Genomic DNA, 6326 nt, shown 5'->3' with positions numbered 1-6326 from the left:
ATGCTGGGTGTGGTGACTCAAGCCTGTAAGCCTTGCTACTTGGAAGGTAGAGATAAGGACAGATCAAGGCCAGCTAAAGGAACAAATTTTCTCAACTAATGGCTAGGTATAGTGGCACACTCCTATTATTCCAGCTATAGGTGAAGCAAAATGGTTGGGCACTGTTATGTACATCTGTCATCCCTAGTGACATGAAGAAACACAAGTCGGAAGACCACAACCTGGGCTGGCCTTGGCATAAAGTCAGACCCTATCTTGAAACTAACCAACATGGAAGTGGAGATGTGGATCAAGTGGTAGAACACCAGCCTTGAGTGAAAAAGCCAAGCAACAGTGTAAGACCTTGGGGCTGGGAATATGGTCTAGTGGCAAGAATGCTTGCTTCTTATACGTGAAGCCCTAGGTTCAATTCCTCAGTACCACATATATAGAAAAGGCCAGAAGTGGCGCTGTGGCTCAAGTTGGCAGAGTGCTAGCATTGAGCAAAAAGAAGCCAGGGACAGTAGTGCTCAGGCCCTGAGTTCAACCCCAGGATTGCGAAAAAAAAGAGAGAGACCTTGAGTTCAATTCTCAAAAAAAGAAAAAAGAAAAGAAAAGAAAGGAGGAAAGAGATGGAAAGGGAGAAAAGAGAAGAGGTGGAAGAGAAAGACAAGAAAGCAGGCAAATCTAAAGACAGATGTGGAAAAAGAAGTGAGGGAAAGTAACTAGGACCTTGTGCATACAAGCTCTGTAATACTGAGCCACATCCTCAGCCCCTTACCTTCAAATCTTATTCATCTTTCAAAAGAAACCTCAAATGCCACATCTCCCATGAAGTCTTCTGGGCTCCTCCCACTCAAAATTAATCTTTCTCTCTTCTATTCTTCCTCAGCCCTTGCTAGTCCTTTTATTATAGCTTATGCACTCATAATTTGTGCACATCTTATCTGCTTAATTAAATTGTAAGCTTTAATTCAAGAAACATTGATTGAAGCCTGCTGTGTGCCAGGGATTCAGTAAATGTGTTAAATTGAGGGACAGGACAAGAACTCCTTGAAAGCTGGGTTTGTTTTATAATCTTGTCTCAATCATTCATGCTAGGACAGTTTACAGCACCTAATGGGAACTTAATGCATTTTTGTTGAAAGCCTAAATTTCTGAATAAATGAGTGCCAGTATGGAGAAAGTGGTAAGATTGGGTCAGAAGGTAGAAATCCCAACTGATTGTGTTTCTGTCCTGAACCTAGGTTATGATGTAGACTTTAGTCCTGCCTCTAGACAATGACCCCATCTCTGGCACTAAATTCCAACTCTCAGCAGTGACCATGGCAATGACCTCTTCTTGAAGGGCTATTTCCTGCAAGCCAGGGGCATATTCAAGGGCCAGGCTGGATGCCAAAGCTGCCAAGTTTCTCTCCACCCCCACTTTGGCAAACCCCTTCCCCTCTTCGATTCAGATCCCCACCTGTGCCAGAGAAACAGCCCCACCCCGATGCTGCTTTGAGATCCAGTGGGGCAGGGGTGGGGTAGGGCCGGGGGAAAAGGAGGGGAGCATCCTGTGTTATAATTATAATTATCACACCTTGGATCCTATCACCTGCTTTCAGAGGAGCTCTTTTCCTTCCCACGGATTCACCCCTCCAGGTACAGGAAACCATAGGAGAAACTGAGGCATGGGGATGAGAAAGCAATTGGATCACAAGCTGAGTATTCAGTTGCTTTGGCGTTTCCATTCACAATATACTCCTTCAAAATGCTATCAATCAGAGTGTTTCATCCCAAATCTAGGAATATGAAACACTAAAGGCAAGTAGAACTCACCAGACGTAGTATGAAGAGGTAGTATAGCCATACCCACGACTTTATGAGTATATTCAAATCCTGGTAAACACCACAGCCTTGAAATGGAGGCTAAGTCCACCATTGAGAGTGAATACAAGGGTCAGACAGCCAATCGGGTCTTCGATTAAGCTAGAGATCTCTCTTCATCAAACAATTTTTTTTTGTCAGTTGTGCAGTTGTAGGGCTTGAACTTAGGGTCTGGGCACTGTCCCTGAGCCTCTTTTTGCTCAATGCTAATGCTCTACCACTTGAGCCACAGTACCACTTCTACTTTTTGAGTGGTTTATTGGAGATAAGAGTCTCACAGACTTTCCTGCCTAAGTTGGCTTCCAACCAGGATCCTCAGATCCTAGCCTCCTGAATGGCTAGGATTATAGGTATGAGCCACCAGCACCTGGGAAACAAATTTGTGTGGGGGGGGGGGGGTGTGCGCGTGTGCACCAGTTCTGGGGCTTGAACTCAGGGCCTGAGTTCAAGGTCAGGACTCTGACCTTTTGTGCTCAAGGCTAGCACTCCACCACTTGAGCAACAGCTCCACTTCTGCCTTTTCAGTGGTCAATTGAATATAAGTCTCACAGACTTTCCTGCCCTGGCTAGCTTCGAACTGTTATTCTCAGATCTCAGCCTCCTTAGTGTGGATTACAGGCATGAACCACTGGTACATGACATTTAACACATTTCATGGCCTAAATCTCTCTGTGTCCTCATTCCCTCAATCCTATATGCCTTGCAGGATACTCCAGGGAACCAGGCCTTTCCTATCCTGTTTCTGGGATGAAGCCTAGGGAAGCAAAATTCCAGATCAGGGTTCTGGAAGAAAATTGGTTGAGGAACTTTTCTAGAGTAGTGTCTGATATCCTGGGCTCAGTTCTTTCTTCTAAACTGAATTGCAATTCTCTTCATGCCTCACTACCTACCCTCCTCCCACCCACATTCTGGGCCTTGAGAATGGTAACAATTCAAGCCACAGTGGCATCTTTAGCATGTATATGTTTCTGTCTGGCATCACTGTTTGCATGCCTACATGTGTGCATTCATTCAGCAGGTATTTCATGAGTACCACATTGTGTCAGGCTCAAGGGAAATGATGGAGATATAGGACACATGGCACCTGCCCTCAAGTAGCACTCAACTAGAAGTCAGACACATAAAGAACTGTAATGCACTATATCCCAATCACCTGTATTTACTATGTATCTCTCCATGTAAACATTATGGATAAGCATGGGGCTGCTCTGTGTGCATAACTGCAAATGCTCATTATTTGAATGTGTCCAAGCATCCGCTTAAACCCATCTCTGTCTCCATGACAGGATGCACACCTAAGTCAAACCGGTTGGAGTGGGTTGTGCAGGAATTTTTGTTTGTGTCAATGGGACTTGAAGTGAGTCAGGGAGGGACAAGAATGGGTGGAGTGGAGTGGGGGAGAAGAGTGAGAGTGAGGGTCAGATTGAGTGAGCGGGGGAGGGAGGGAGTGGGTCAAGGTGGGAAGGGCCTAGGGGTGGGGTGTCATCAGAAGGATGGATTAGGGGCAAGAGTAAATAAGAGAGCTCCTTAGTGAGTAATATCTTGTTTACAGTAAGGTCTCAGGTCAGAGAATAGTTACCTGCTGCCCAAGAGACCCTTGGGCTTTGGGAGAGAGAAGGATGAATAATAAATCAGAACGCAACTAGTTAGGAGCATGGGTGTGGATGAAATGGTTGTGATCCATTTCTGTTCATCCAGTCTCTCACTGTGATAAGCTGTAAATAAATTGCTCATTGCCTTGGTTCCTGCAGAAAGGTATTGGGGAGATAACTGACAAGGTGAGAGATGACTGATATGGAAACTTGATTCCATCCCTAGGACTGACGCCACAGCAGACAGATTCACATTCACTCCTATTACTTCTCCCTAGGACATTCCCGCCCACGGAGATGTCAGGCAAGGCCTTATACAGAAAACAGGTACTGCAACAGATTCTCCCCCTCTGAGTAGTATTTCTTTTTTTTCCTTGTATATATATATTTGCCAGTCCTATGGTTTGAACTCAGGGCCTGGGCACTGTCCTTGAGCTTCTTTTGCTCAAGGCTAGCACTCTACCACTTGAACCACAGCACCACTTCCAGCTTTTTCTGTTTATGTGGTACTGAGGAATTGAACTCAGGGCTTCATGCATGCTAGGCAAGTACTCTACCACTAAGCTACATTCCCAGTCCCTGAATAACATTTCTTTTGCTCTCCTCCACTGGAGTTTCACTGTGCCCAGTATTAGGATGGTAACATCTTGTTTTCCAGGATATTCCATGTGCAGTGTTGTTCTGTTCTGCCAATCCTGCAAGCCCATTGGTTCCCCAATACCCAGCCCCATCCTTTAATGACAACAATGTTTCCTGGTTGCCTAACAACATCCCTTCCAGCTCAAGGGGCTGGGTTTGCTCATTCCTAGAGGGTTCTAAAGCTAGAGTGAGCCGTTCAGAAGAAGAAGGGGCTGCACAGAAGGTATGTTTGGATTATTTCTCAATAGGCCCAGTTGTGTGCAGAGCTCCTCCTCCTTGTTCTCACCAAGTTTCTATAAACACACCACCACTAAATCAGGGACCAAAACAAGAGTTAAGAGACAAAAGCCTTTGTTATATTTCCCTGTGTCTCTGAGAGGGCTGGCACTTTTAGAAAGCTCTTGGAAGGGCTGGGAAGATGGCCTAGTGGCAAGAGTGCTTGACTCCTATACATGAAACCCTGGGTTCGATTCCCCAGCACCACATATATAAAAGATGGCCAGAAGTGGCGCTGTGGCTCAAGTGGCAGAGTGCTAGCCTTGAGCAAAAAGAAGCCAGGGACAGTGCTCAGGCCCTGAGTCCAAGGCCCAGGACTGGTACCATACAAGAGTAAAAGCCCTCCTGGGACTCTCAATCCTTCAAGTGATGACATTTGTGGCATAGATGCAGCAATGAAAAAAGGTAAGTGGGGGGTCCTAGGGTGAGGTAATGAGGTAATGGATTCCACTAAGGGCCTCAGGCTCTGATTGCCTCCATTCTACCTGTCCCCACACCCAACCACAGGAAGAGGAACCACAGAGATTCTCCCTGTTGGGCAATAAAGTTGCAGACCCCAGAAGTCACCCTGACCCACCTTCCTGCTTCACCTTGAAGATTTCCCAAGCTTCAGTTTCTCCTTTAGTTCCAAAAGTGGTATAAAAGAAGGGAAGCCAGGCTGAAGATGTGGCTTAGTGGTAGAGTGCTTGCCTAGCATGCATGAAATCCTGGGTTCAATTCCTCAGTAGTACATTCAAGTGGTAGAGTGCTAGCCTTGAACAAAAGAAGCTCAGGGACAGTGCCCAGGCCCTGAGTTCAAGCAAAAAGGGTGGGGGAGGGAAGCCAGGTGCCAGTGGTTCATTCCTTTAATCCTAGCTACTCAAGAAGCTGGGACCTGAGGATTTCAGTTCAAAGCTAACCAGGACAGAAAAAAATCTGTGAGATTCTTATCTCCAATTAACCAGCAAAAAGCTGGAAGTAGAGGTTATAGCTCAAGTGGTAGAGCATCAGTATTGAGAAAAAAAAAACTAAAAGAGATAAGCTGAGTGCTAGTGGTTCATGTCTATAATACTAGCTACTCAGGAGGCTGAAACCTAAGGATGATGGTTTGAAGCCAGCTCAGGCAGGAAAGTCCATAAGACTCAACTCTAATAAACTACCAAAAAGCTGAAAGTGGAGCTGTGGCTCAAGTAGTCGAGGACTAGCCTTCATCAAAAGAAGCTTAGGGACAGCACACAGGCCCTGATTTCAAGCCCCAGGACCAGCACCAAAAAACAAAACAAACAAAAATCCACCCCCAAACAGTATAAAAGTCCATGATAATTAGCAAGGCCTGAAGCACTTGTCCATACACTATAAGGAAAGGATAGAAGAACAAAGACTGCATCAACCTTTTCTTGCCAATATACTTCTGTTCCTGAGTTCAGGCCTCCATGCACTGAGGTCTCAAGGGAAACTGCTCCTCTCTGAAACTTGCTCAAGTCCACATCAATAATCAAGACTTAGACTTTACCCACTACTACTATAGTTCTAGAATGCACCTAAAGAGAAGTGTAACCACTCCTGGAAAGAGCCAAAACTCCTTGCTGGAAAGTCAATGGGGGTAGGGGTTGGGTGGGAAGGCCAATAACTTAGAGAGAGAAAAACACAAATTAGAAACAGTGAGAAACAGATGGCAACTTAGAGAAAGAAAAATACATTTAAAAAAATCCCAAATCCAAAACAACAACAAAAAAACCCCAGCCAATCATGGGGACTCATATCTGTAATCTCAACCCCTTCTCAGGCTGAGGTGGAAGAATTACAAATTTGAAGGCGACCTGGGCTATATGGCAAGTTCCATGCTGGCCAAAGCTATGTATGACGCAAGTATGAGTCTAGCCTGGATAACTTAGTGTGTGTGTGTGTGTGTGTGTGTGTGTGTGTGTATAATATATATATATATATATATATATATATATATATATATACAGTATGTATGTTAAAAAAAAA

Source organism: Perognathus longimembris, chromosome 11 (assembly GCF_023159225.1).
Source record: "Perognathus longimembris pacificus isolate PPM17 chromosome 11, ASM2315922v1, whole genome shotgun sequence".
In the NCBI taxonomy this organism is placed as follows: Eukaryota; Metazoa; Chordata; class Mammalia; order Rodentia; family Heteromyidae; genus Perognathus; species Perognathus longimembris.
This window is presented reverse-complemented; position numbering follows the sequence as displayed.